General features: G+C 37.3%; 1 protein-coding gene and 1 pseudogene across 4 annotated transcripts in view; both read right to left on the reverse strand.

The window, feature by feature from the left end:
- Positions 1 to 14,291, reverse strand: part of VTI1A (vesicle transport through interaction with t-SNAREs 1A) — a 412,420-nt gene that overhangs the window by 331,491 nt on the left and 66,638 nt on the right. The gene's annotated exons all lie outside the window — the stretch shown is intronic.
- Positions 11,846 to 12,269, reverse strand: LOC118829063 (annotated as a pseudogene).

Genomic DNA, 14,291 nt, shown 5'->3' on the forward strand with positions numbered 1-14,291 from the left:
TTAATACCTATACAGCTACATCAGAAAGGAAGAGAGGAGAAACCATCTTCGTAGCATACAACTGTAGTTTTATGTGGTAAGATGAATAAACTGTAACTGTAGGAAAAGGTGCCAAAGCTATTTCTAAACATTTGGGTCACAGAATTTCAACTCCACTCTTATCCCATTTGGTCTAATTTTCCTTGTTCTCTTACTTTAATTATTCATCATTATTTTGCCACATTCACAAACATTAATGATGTCTTTTATTATTATCTTTGTTATTTGTCATACAAATAGTGGATATAAAATACCGCATGATTTTTATAATGAAAGAAGTTTTCCCAGGTACTAATCAAACCGGTTTATAGGCAAAAAAAAAAAAAAAAGGCTTACGAATTTTGCCATGTCTAAAAGAAATGAGGCAATAAATCCTTACTTTTCTATTGCTTTTTGCCATGTCTTTTAGCCTACATATATTTAACAATGTGCAAGGATTGTTATGCATTTATATGCAATCAGTTTTGCTCTATGTATTATAATTAATACTTCTGGATACCTCTGTCAAGTCTTGTACATCTACAATAATATTTATCACTAACTTATTCACATATTTGTCATTCATTTTCTACTACATATTACTCAGTTTTACCAAAATACTATCATGCTGCTGAGATGGCATTTTCTCAAATACATTTAATTCCAGATTAAATTCTGACTTTAGTGCACAAGCACCCATTTCTAACTTTGCTTCTACTCTCCCAGCCTTAACACCCTTCTTCTCTACCTACAAGATCTTAAGAGGATTATTAAGGCATGAAATGTAACTTTTACATGTTGATACCAAGTAATATGATGGTATTTTTTTTATTAATTTTTATTCTTGTAACACAACAGACATTGAATGATTTCTAGTCAAACCAATTTAAGGTTAAAATATATTAACACATACGTGAAGTAAAGACAAAGTAAATTACTGGATAAATGGCATTTTGTTGTTAACACATAAACATTTATCTTCAATTTATCCTATCCAGGATGACAAATAATGTATTAAGATGATATAATTTGAATTTGGATCTCAGATATCCCAACTACAGCATCATAAAAAGAAAAAAGAAAGAGAATGTCAACAGAACCATTTTCTATATATTTTGTAGCTGTTTGTGTATTAACTTTAAATTCTTTTTAACTTAAACACATCAGGAAATAACTATGTGTGTATATACACATATACACACACATATATATAATTAAAAACTTAGATTAACAAACATATGTCATATATAGACATGCATACATGTGTATATATCTATCACAAATATCAAAAGCAGCAATATTTTGTCAAGAAGCAAAGGCAGAAAAAAAGACTTCGGGAAAATTAAACCATAGATCAGATATTTATGAATTCTTGTTCTGTTTATATAATAAGCATTAGATAATTAAAGCAATCTACAATGAAATACTTAGAAATTTCCAATGTGGTCATTTGGTTAAAATCAATATCTATACCATTCTAATCAAGCGTGAGTCTTCAAATATAGAAATAACTATTGCCATCTAGTACATACACCAAAAAGTTTTGTATAGTCTTTGGGCCATAATGCTAGAAACTCTGGTCATGTACAACAACAGCATGACCAAATCAAACTTTTAATGGTAAATGATAATACAAAATAAGTGGAGGAAAGTCATCCTGTTGAGTAAGTCCCAATCTGTTTCTCCTAAGCAATCATCCCTCTAAATATGGCTTACTTTTGCTCAAGGGAGACTTAGAGTTAAAGGTCAAGCTCATTCCCTTGAAACTGTACATACCACATGTTGGTGAACACTACAGCTTAATAAAGAAAAACAACAACCAAGTTCTATGCATGGCCAATGGACCATGTTCATGTCACCTAGATGGCTAATATTAACACACCCTGCTAGCCTGCCTTCTAGCATGGTAGGGAAAACAGGTCACCTGTGAGAAAATTGTAACTCATTGTATCTTGGCATGCATTAACAGAAGGAGATTTCTGATTTGAAAGGCCACAGACCTGAATTCATTTGGGGAAAAGGGGGGAGGAAAAGGAGCCAAGCTTAGGAATTTTTCCTTTTTCTACATATTATGTTTTATTGCAGTCTAATGTATTATTATTGTATGGGTTTCTAACTTTTTAATGGCATGTTTATGTTTTTTAATTATCAACATATAGATACATAAGTACATTATGTATCTTTATTCCTTTTTACAACTTAATAGAAAATAGTATATTTTATAGATACTTATTTTCTATATGGTAATGGGTATATATATGCATATATATACATAAATTCAATACATATGGGCTAATAATTGTAAAAATATTTCACAGGGACAGGAGTGAATTTTATTTATGCTGAGAACCTAGACTGTCTCACTGCTACATCATTTTGTGATCCGCAAAATGGGACAGTCAGGAAATCATGACACTGAGTGCCTTCATTTCCCCCTTAGTGCTTCTAAGTTTAAATGTAAAATTGCAGGTTCATATTTCAAGCAACATAAGAAATGAGTATTATTGTACTTCTGACTAAGGTATATATTTGATTCTGTTTTAAGCAGAAAGTGTGACTATGGCTATACTCAGATTAGCTTGCCAGCAAATTACTATATTTGTCCATGAGGAAACCGTAGTTTCTAACATTTTGGATAATACAGCACACAAGGGAAATGAAGTAACCCTGTCAAGTGTTTCTTAATTGTGAAATAATAAAGAATTTTATTGATTGTACTTCAGTAAAAATATCTAAAAGTTTAATATTGAATATACTATGCACTGGAAAGCAAAATTTTCCTACATATGTGTATATGCTACTCAGGAGATGTTTTATTCATAACCGAAGGGGGAAGCATGAATAAAATGTAAATTAATATAATTATAGAGTAACTCATATAACCTATTAGTAGAAATAAAAGGCTTTATTTGCATGGCTGGGTGTTACAATGAAAGGCATTCCTTCAATTCAGTTCAATCAACAAGCATTTATTAAGCACCTATTTGATTCCTAAATAACAGTCTCCAATCTGGACACAATCTTGCTTCTAGGACTTAGAGATGCTTTACTCTAAGAGTCTCCTGGCTTACTTGAATCTTTCCTATTGGAGGATCAAAGACTATTAGAAAGTCTTCATTTTAGAGAAGGGAAGACTGAGGTCCAGATAGATGAAGTGAACTTGCCCAGGGACATAGAGCTAAGGTAAAGAGGTAGGGCTGGTAATGAAAGGCAGCTGAGACAGCAACTAGATAATACTGAGGCCCAGGTGCCATTTTATCATTCCTTTACTACATCCACATCATGCTTTTGTGACATGGTTCACTCTACAATGCATTTAATAAGTTCTACCATATTAACTTCACATAAGAAAGGTGATCATCAAAATGATTATGTCGCTGGTGAATTAAATCTAAAAAGCAATATTTACTTGTATAAATGTCATAAATGCTTGTTGAGGGTCAGAGTTTTTATTTCATAAAAGGCCTAACCTTGCAGAGTAGGTCATAACCAGATCTGTGGATGTAACTAGTTACTTCTGGAAATTAACCTTTTCAGACTATCTAGAACAATCTAGCTACCTAGCCAACTGAAAGGGTTGCTCACCTATTACCAAGCAGCACCAGGGTGTATGTAGCATATGTGTTGGTAACCAAAAATGGGCTCTTTAGCACTTAGTCAACAGGTGCCCTTGAATAGTTTGGCTTTTTCCCCCGAACTAACTGAATGCTGTTTGTATGTTGGATTGGAGTAAGCTTGTCGGCCCCTTCACCTTGCTTCCCTTGCTTAAGCAGATTGAAAGAACCTGTGCTTTCCCCAGCGTACCTTCCCCCCCCCCCCAGAAGCCAGATGATTAAAAACAGCTTTCGTTGGAGCCAGAGGCTGCTACAGCTACAGCCAAAGCCACGGCCACGGCCACAGCCACAGCCAAAGCCGAAGCAGGAGCAGAAGCAGGAGCAGGAGCTGCAGGTAGCAGAGCTGACCTACGTGAGGACTGAAGAGTGCTGAACAAGGACTTGAGGCCAGTGGGTAATCTTTTTACCATAGAGGGGAAGCATGTATATGATTTTGCTTTATACCATCATGCTTCTCTGTGGCCTCCTAGTTACTCTTGTGAGGTGGACTTATTGGGCCTGGAAGCTTTTGATCAAAATATCAAAATGGGGATGCTGGTTTGTGGGTTGGTTACTGTGGAGCATAAATATATACTTTGATTCTTCTGCCTCCTACTTTGAAGATTCCTTATATCTTGTCGTTCTGGACCTTTCAGACATATATATGATCCTCTTTGAAATTATAAAGTCTGCCCTCATACTACAGCATAGCATGTATAAGATCTAATATACTGGAAAATATCCTAGAAATAGTATAAAAACTGTTCTTGAAGTATAGTATATTCAGTACAGCCATATTATTCGTGAGACAAGGCTTCAAAAATGTGGTTGGAGTACTCAAATCCTAAACCTAGATTATGCCGAATTCCATGCAATATGGTATATTGTAGGCATACTACTGTCACATGTTATATGCCTTTTAATGGTTTTTCAAAAGCCACAAAACTGCAATATAACAAACTAATATACTGTTTCCCCTAAGCAATTATCCCTGTAAGCATGGTTTACTTTTGTTCAAGGGATTGGTTAGAGTTAAAAATCAAGCTTATTCCCTTGAAATTGTACATGCCACATGTTAGTGAATTGTGGGGGAATATATTTGACATTTGAAGCTTATATCTAAATATGCCAGACAACAGTCTATATAACATAATAAAGTAAATTCAAATTACTTGTGCCATACATGATTTCCAGGAATAATATTCTTCAAAGATGACTCTGAGTTTTCAGCTGACCAAATTAAATTCTATTGAATCTAGCACTTGGAAATATATTACACGGGTATCTTGCCTTGATATTTGGTGAAATCCAACTAGTTTTTCCATTTGGATCTTGTGATTTAGAGTTAGGGAAAAATGCATATATTACATAATTTTATATGACACGGGGCTCTGGGTTGGTACTTACAATGATACAGTCACATCAACTATGGTTTTAAATTAAACACAAAATTTTAAGGAATTATTTTTACCATTTCATTCCAAAACACTTCAATAAAACAATGGCTTTTTTCATCTAAAATGAATTATTGTATCATCTTTAAGATATCTATGCAATAATTAGAATCAATCAAGTATGTTTCAGTGAGGAACAGACTGGTTTTGCTAGGTAGCAAAGTCATGTCTACATTGCAATTAGAGTCATTTTTGACCTACAGAATAAAAAAATAGGTTTTTTTATGATAAAATGGCACATTATCATAAAATAATATTCATAGTATGTCATATTTTAAAAACCAGATTCTATGTTATCCTTTTATGTCCAGTGGGGAGAAATTAATTTCTAAATAATTCACCATCTTTTCTTCTGATTTTTCCTAAATAGAATAATTTAATCTTTCTATTAGAGTTCTCTTTTTTTATTTTTTTTTATTTTTCGTATTTTAAATTTATTTATTTAACATATTTAGTTTTCAGCATCGATTTTCACAAGAGTTTGAATTACAAATTTTCTCCCCATTTCTACCCTCCACTCCCACTCCAAGATGACGTATATTCTGGTTGCCCTGTTCCCCAGTCAGCCCTCCCTTCTGTCACCCCAATCCTCTCCCATCCCCTTTTCCCTTCCTTTCTTGTAGGGCAAGATAAATTTCTACGCCCCACTGCCTGTGTATCTTATTTTCTAGTTGCATGCAAAAACTTTTTTTTTTTTGTTTTTGAACATCTGTTTTTAAAACTTTGAGTTCCAAATTCTCTCCCCTCCTCCCTAAGAAGTCAAATACTTGAACATAGGCCACATGGGTATCATTATGTATGACCCTTCCACAATACTCATGTTCTGAAAGACTAACTATATTTTGCTCCTTTCCAACCCATCCCCCTTTATTGAATTTTCTCCCTTGACCCTGTCCCCTTTCCAAAGTGTTTGTTTTTGATTACCTCCACCCCCATCTACCCTCCCCTCCATCATCCCCCCCTTTTTTTTTATCTTCTTCCCTCTTCTTTCCTGTGGGGTAAAATAACCAATTGAGTATGTATGGTATTCCCTCCTCAGGCCAAATTTGATGAGAGCAAGATTCACTCATTCCCCCCTCACTTGCCCTCTCCCCTGCTCCCACAGAACTGCTTCCTCTTGCCACCTTTATGCGAGATAATCCACCCCATTCTATCTCTCCCAGCTCCCTCTCTCAATATATTCCTCTCTCATCCTTTAATTTGATTTTATTTCTTTTAGATATCTTCCCTTCATCTTCAACTCACCCTTTGTCGCTCTCTCTCTCTCTCTCTCTCTCTCTCTCCATACATATACATATATATGTATATATATATATAAACACATACATATATACATACATACACATTCACTTCTATATATGTGTGTGTATATACGTGTGTGTGTGTGTACACACACACACACACACACACATATATATATATATTCCCTTCAGCTACCCTAATACTGAGGTCTCATGAATCAAACATGTCATCTTTCCATGTAGAAATGTAAACAAAACAGTTCAACTTTAGTAAGTCCCTTGCAATTTCTTTTTCTTGATTACCTTTTCATGCTTCTCTTGATTCTTGTGTTTGAAAGTCAAATTTTCTATTCAGCTCTGGTCTTTTCACTGAGAAAACTTGAAAGTCCTCTATTTTATTGAAAATCCATATATTGCCTTGGAGCATGATACTCAGTTTTGCTGGGTAGGTGATTCTAGGTTTTACTCCTAGCTCCACTGAACTCTGGAATATCATATTCCAAACCCTTCGATCTTTTAATGCAGAAGCTGCCAGATCCTGGATTATTCTGATTGTGTTTTCACAATACTCAAATTGTTTGTTTCTGGCTGCTTGCAGTATTTTCTCCTTGATCTGGGAGCTCTGGAATTTGGCGACAATATTCCTAGGAGATTTCTTTTTGGGATCTATTTGAGGAGGCAATCTGTGGATTCTTTCAAATTCTATTTTGCCTTGTGGCTCTAGAATATAAGGGCAGTTTTCCTTGATAATTTCTTGAAAGATGGTATCTAGGCTCTTTTTTTGATCATGGCTTTCAGGTAGTCCAATAATTTTTAAATTATCTCTCCTGGATCTATTTTCTTGGTCAGTGGTTTTTCCAATGAGATATTTCACATTGTCTTCCATTTTTTCATTCCTTTGGGTCTGTTTTATAATATCTTGATTTCTCATCAAGTCACTAGCTTCCACTTGCTCCAATCTAATTTTTAAAGTAGTATTTTCTTCAGTGGTCTTTTGGACCTCCTTTTCCATTTGGCTAATTCTGCCTTTCAAGGCATTCTTCTCCTCATTGGCTTTTTGGAGTTCTTTTGCCATTTGAGTTAGTCTATTTTTTAAGGTGTTGTTTTCTTCAGTGTATTTTTCAGTATTTTTTTGGGTCTCCTTTAGCAAGTCATTGACTTGTTTATCATGGTTTTCTTGCATCACTCTCATTTCTCTTACCAATTTTTCCTCTACTTCTCTAACTTGCTTTTCCAAATCCTTTTTGAGCTCTTCCATGGCCTGAGACCAGTTCATGTTTTTCTTGGAGGCTTTTGGTGTAGGCTCTTGCACTTTGTTGACTTCTTTAGGCTGTATGTTTTGGTCTTCTTTGTCACCAAAGAAAGAATCCAAAGTCTGAGACTGAATCTGGGTGTGTTTTCACTGCCTGGCCATATTCCCAACCAACTAACTTGACCCTTGAGTTTTTCAACAGGGTATGACTGCTTGTAGACTAAAGAGTTCTATGTTCCAAGCTTGGTCGGGGGGGGGGGGGGGGGGGGAGGGGATGCGCCAGCTCTGCCACACCAGCACTCCTCCTTCCCCAAGAACCCCCAACCTGGACTGGGCTTAGATCTTCAGCAGGCTCTTCACTCCTGCTCTGATCCACCACTTAATTCCTCCCACCAGGTGGGCCTGGGGCCGGAAGCAACTGCAGCTGTAGCTGCCCACCTCTGCTGCCCCGGGGCTGGTGGCCAAACCTTGAACTCTTTCCACTCCCGCAGCTTTTCCCACTAACCTCCGCTGTCTTTGGTGTTTGTGGGTTGAGAAGTCTGGTAACTGCCGCAGCTCACTGATTCAGGGTGCTAGGGCCCGCTCCGCCCAGCACCTGGTCTGGTTGGTCCTTGCTGCTCACGGTGGGCTCTGCTCCTCTCCCAGCTCCGTGTGGGACAGACCTCACCCAGAGACCATCCAGGCTGTCCTGGGCTGGAGCCCTGTTTCCCTCTGCTGTTCTGTGGGTTCTGCCGTTCTAGAATTGGTTCAGAGCCATTTTCTATAGGTTTTTGGAGGGACTCGGTGGGGAGCTCACGCTAGTCCCTGCTTTCCAGCTGCCCTCTTGGCTCCGCCCCCTAGAGTTCTCTTTTTAAACAAATCTTAAGCTATTTTTTCCAGTACCTAAAAGCACAGAATAGTCTTTAAATGGAATTATAACGACTTCCGGGGGTGGAGCCAAGATGGCGGCTGAAAAGCAGGGACTTGTGTGAGCTCCCCACCAGGTCCCTCCAAAAACCTATAAAAAATGGCTGTGAACAAATTCTAGAACTGCAGAACCCACAGAACAGCAGAGGGAAGCAGGACTCCAGCCCAGGACAGCCTGGATGGTCACTGGATGAGCTCTATCACACACAGAGGGGAGTGGAGCTCAGCAGGGGAGGCAGCAGGACCAGCCAGACCAGGAGTCAGGCAGAACAGGCCCTAGTACCTTCAATCAGTGAGCTGTGGCAATTACCAGACTTCTCAACCCACAAACACCAAAGACAACAGAGAAGGTTAGTGGGAAAAGCTGCGGGGGACAGTTCGAGGTTAGGTAACTGCCCCAGGGGCAGCGGGGGAGGTGCAGCTACAGAACTACAGCTGCAGTTACTTCTGGCTCCAAGCCCACGTGCTGGGAGGAATTAAGTGGCGGATCAGAGCAGGAGTGAAGAGCCTGCTGAAGATTTGCATCAGGTGCGGGTTGGTGGTTCTTGAGGAAGGAGGAGTGCTGAGGTGGCAGAGCTGGCTATATAGAAATAGCTCTGAAATCAATGGCGCATCCCCTCAAGCTTGGAACAAAGTACTCTTTGCCCTACAAGCAGTCATACCCTGATGAAAAACTCGAGGGTCAAGTAAGTTGGCTGGGAACATGGCCAGGCAGCGAAAACGCACCCAGATTCAGTCTCAGACTTTGGAATCTTTCTTTGGTGACAAAGAAGACCAAAACATACGGCCTGAAGAAGTCATCAAAGTGCAAGAGCCTACACCAAAAGCCTCCAAGAAAAACATGAACTGGTCTCAAGACATGGAAGAGCTCAGAAAGGAGTTGGAAAAGCAAGTTAGAGAAGTAGAGGAAAAATTGGTAAGAGAAATGAGAATGATGCAAGAAAACCATGAAAAACAAGTCAATGACTTGCTAAAGGAGACCCAAAAAAATACTGAAAAAAATATTGAAGAAAACAACACTTTAAAAAATAGACTAACTCAAATGGCAAAAGAGCTCCAAAAAGCCAATGAGGAGAAGAATGCCTTGAAAGGCCGAATTAGCCAAATGGAAAAGGAGGTCCAAAAGACCACTGAAGAAAATACTACTTTAAAAATTAGACTGGAGCAAGTGGAAGCTAGTGACTTGATGAGAAATCAAAATACTATAAAACAGAACCAAAGGAGTGAAAAAATGGAAGACAATGTGAAATAACTCATTGGAAAAACCACTGACCAGGAAAATAGATCCAGGAGAGATAATTTAAAAATTATTGGACTACCTGAAAGCCATGATCAATAAAAGAGCCTAGATATCATCTTTCAAGAAATTATCAAGAAGAACTGCCCTGATATTCCAGAGACAGAGGGTAAAATAGAAATTGAAAGAATCCACAGATCACCTCCTCAAATAGATCCCAAAAAGAAAACTCCTAGGAATATTGTTGCCAAATTCCAGAGCTCCCAGGTCAAGGAGAAAATACTGCAAGCAGCCAGAAAGAAACAATTTGAATATTGTGGAAAAACAATCAGGATAACACAGGATCTGGCAGCTTCCACGGACTGAAGGGCTTGGAATACGATATTCCGGAGGTCAATGGAGCTAGGATTAAAACCAAGAATCACCTACCCAGCAAAACTGAGTATCATGCTCCAAGCAAAATATGGACTTTCAATAAAATAGAGGACTTTCAAGCTTTCTCAGTGAAAAAACCAGAGCTGAATAGAAAATCTGACTTTCAAACACAAGAATCAAGAGAAGCATGAAAAGGTAAGCAAGAAAGAGAAATCATAAGGGACTTACTAAAATTGAACTATTTTGTTTACATTCCTACATAGAAAGATGATATGTATGATTCATGAGACCTCAATATCATAGTAGCTGAAAGGAATATGCATATATACATATATATGTGTGTATACATATATATACATATGTGTGTCTCTATGTATGTGTATATATATGTATATATGTGTGTGTATATAGATATATGTGTATATATATGTATGTATATATATGTTTATATATTTGTGTGTGTACATATATACACACACACACACAAAGGGCACAGGGTGAGTTGAATATGAAGGGATGATATCTAAAAAAATAAAATCAATTTAAGGGACAAGAGAGGAATATATTGAGAGAGGGAGAAAGGGAGAGATAGAATGGGGTAAATTATCTCGCATAAAAGTGGCAAGAAAAAGTGGTTCTGTAGGAAGGGAAGAGGGGGCAGTTGAGGGGGAATGAGTAAATCTTGCTTTCACTGGATTTGACCTGAGGAGGGAATACCATACACACTCAATTGGGTATCTCACCCCACAGGAAAGAAGGAGGAAGAAGATAAAAAAGGGGGGATGATAGAAGGGAGGGCAGACAGGAGGAGGAGGTAATCAAAAACAAACACTTTTGAAAAGGGACAGGGTCAAGGGAGAAAATTCAATAAAGGGGGATGGGTTGGAAAGGAGCAAAATATAGTTAATCTTTCACAACATGAGTATTGTGGAAGGGTCATACATAATGATACACATGTGACCTATGCTGAATTTCTTGCGTTCTTAGGGAGGGTTAGTGGGGAGGGAAGAGGGGAGAGAATTTGGAACTCAAAGTTTTAAAAACAGATGTTCAAAAACAACAACAGGAAAAAAAAGTTTTTCCATGCAACTAGGAAATAAGATACACAGGCAAGGGGGCATAGAAATTTATCTTGCCCTACAAGAGAAGAAGGGAAAGAGGGATGGGAGGGGAGTGGGGTGACAGATGGGAGGGCTGACCGGGGAACGGGGCAACCAGAATATACGCCATCTTGGGGTGGGGGGAGGGTAGAAATGGGGAAAAAATTTGTAATTCAAACTCTTGTGAAAATCAATGCTGAAAACTAAATATACTAAATAAATTTAAAAAGAAAAAAATTAAATAAATGGAATTATAACCTTATAGCTAGTGGGAAGAATTATTACCATATAGTGCATAAAACATACTGGAAGAAAAGAAATAAAAATTTAAAAACTTTAGTGCTTAAAGTCTATCTTCTTTGTTTCTATTGTCAAACATTAAGTTATTTTAGCTCACTATTATACAAAAGTAAAACTTTTTTCAATATTACCTATAAGTTAGCATTTTAAAACCATAATTTCATAATTAGCATGAACCAATCTCCTCTCTTCATATTCAATCTGTTCCTCTGGCCCCTTTCAAAATACAACTAAAAACCTGAAAAGAATTATTTGACCTCATTCCGATACCTCTTCAGCTCCATATCTTTGGTACTTAATGGCTTCAGTTGTACCTTAAAAAGATGAAGGTAGAGATAAGTCATGTTATTATAGATGTTGTCTTCTGTATTTTTTTTTGACATTTTATAACTTTATTTAAACGAAGTTCAATTTAGTTTTCATCCACATTGACTGTCTGTAAGCTTTTGAAAGTGGTGACAGGTACATAAGTAAGCAAGGTATACAGCTTGTTGGGTGAATCTTCATCCTCATTGCATTTCCTGGACAAACGCACTCAGATAAGGTACGGGACATTCCTTATTCCTTTGGCCCAAACAGCTTTGTTGAGTCTGGTGTCAATGCGTACATCTGGAGTTCCCATTTCTTTCATGGCAAATTTGCGAATTTCCTTTAGAGCCCGGGGAGCTCGCTTTTTGAAGCCTACTCCATGAATCTTCTTGTGAATGTTGATGGTATACTCCCTGGTCACCACCTCGTTGATGGCAGAATGTCCCTTCTTTTTCTCTCCACCTTTCTTCACGGGAGCCATCCTGCCGGGGACCAGGTCGGAAAGGAAGCTGTATTTTTTATATCATTTTGAATTGATATTATACTTTTGCCAATTGGCTTATAAAATATTCAAGATTTAGCTCTACATTCATGTATGAATGAAAGAATAGGCTACAATTTGTAGATGACAAAAACAGAGGTATTAAATTGTTATGCCATGAAAAAGCTAAACTGAAGCCCTCATATGTCCTAGAAGTTGCAATAAAGAGTATTCTCAGTTTCTTTCCTTATGACCTTTTTCTATTGTGCATTTCAACCAGGTTATTATATATAAATTATATTTGTGGGATAACTTCCACAGCAAAGTTTCATCAACACCTTGAGAGATATACAGAGGAGTATGCAGGGGCAAATTCCTGACTCTTCATCTTACAGAAGAAAAGGGACCCCTTCAACTCTATCCTAGACAACTCAAAAAGCCACAGAAGAGAGAGGCATTTGCTCAAGCTATAACCTTTTTCAGAATGGCTGTAAGTAAGAATAGAAGGAGAATTTCCTTAACAAAAGCCAATATACCCTGAGAAAATTTTTAAGCAACAAACTGCTGTCTATCTTTATAAGTCAATATGGCATTTCCTTTTAATTTCAAATAGAAGCATCTCTCATATCAGCAATCTCATTGTTCTCATAGGTTAGATATTCCCATTTGTTATTAGAAAGAAGCTACTAGACAATCATCTCAAACAAGCTGGTGTGCATACATATTTCTCCTTTGTTTGTTTGATTTGTGGACCTGAGGAATATGGATTACCTCTGTTATCTGCACGAACAAGCTCTGTTCCAGTCCTGGCATTCAGTCAGCTTTGATCTTGGGGACCCCAAATTGTACCGTTAGGCAACAGAGAGCACCTATCTAGATTGAACTGTCATACAAATAGATTTTTGTCAGCCACTCAATTTGTATTGGGGAGCATGCCAACAAAAACAAAACTCAGCAATTTAAAACAACAAAACAGTGCCTGTGCTGACAGGAACAAATTACTACATTCCAAATGAATAAGAATTACTGTAGATCACAGATTCTGCATACGAACACTCCACCAAAAAGTAGGGGAAAATCACTCTCTGAAGTAGTTCTATACATCTGCTATGTTTGTGGGATAACCTAAAGAAGGCAAATGGAATGCTCACTACAAATAAACATACAAAGAAGGTGCAAAATACAACTAAAATGACTTAAATATTAACAATGGCTATTAGCAGGACATAATAACAATGGGGCCTTATTAAAGTTTCACTTCAAAATTCTACAACTGGCAAAAATGGGTCATTGTCAGCTACATTCCTAACTTGAAGAGTGATTCATGAGCCACTAACCCTTTGAAGGGTCAGTGTCCTGGAGAGACAGATGCTGCTGTCCCTTTGGGGAACAGAGGTCAAACTACTGTCCACAATTTCTGCTTCTGGGGTGGTAGAAGCCTCAGGACTTGGACCATGAGCTCATTTGATATCTTGTGCTTCCATATAAAAGACCCACCTTTAAAAGCAAATATATTTTACTGCAACAAGGCCATTGTGATGCTACTAATTTCATTCTACATCATATCCTCTTTGGGAAAATCTTTTAAAAGAATTGATCTGTTTTCACTTGGCGACAGTACTAGATGTCAGTATTTAAAAGGTGATTTTTTTTCTTCTTCTATGTTTGGAAATTCAAATGGAGTAAGGTAATTACACTTTGGAAAGGTGGGGAATCACTTAACCTGTCGTTGTCTAAAATATTTTAAATTTGTTTTCATACTAATTTGGTATGAATGTAATTTCATTCCCTTCAAAGCCACATAAGACAAATTTCCATTCTGAAAACTATATAGTTATTATCCCTTTACTGAAATAAGATCTTGAATTTCTGAAAGCGCAAACAAATGTCCAAGAAGTAACTGGATGTGCAAATTCAGCATTATTGCTTCACTAAAGGATAAAAAGGAAAATAATTAGGTATGAAGGACAAAAACCTCAATAGAGCCCAAGTAATTTTACTAATTAGGAAAAGAATCAGTAATTC

The sequence above is a fragment of the Trichosurus vulpecula genome, chromosome 8 (genome assembly GCF_011100635.1).
Source record: "Trichosurus vulpecula isolate mTriVul1 chromosome 8, mTriVul1.pri, whole genome shotgun sequence".
Classification (NCBI taxonomy): Eukaryota; Metazoa; Chordata; class Mammalia; order Diprotodontia; family Phalangeridae; genus Trichosurus; species Trichosurus vulpecula.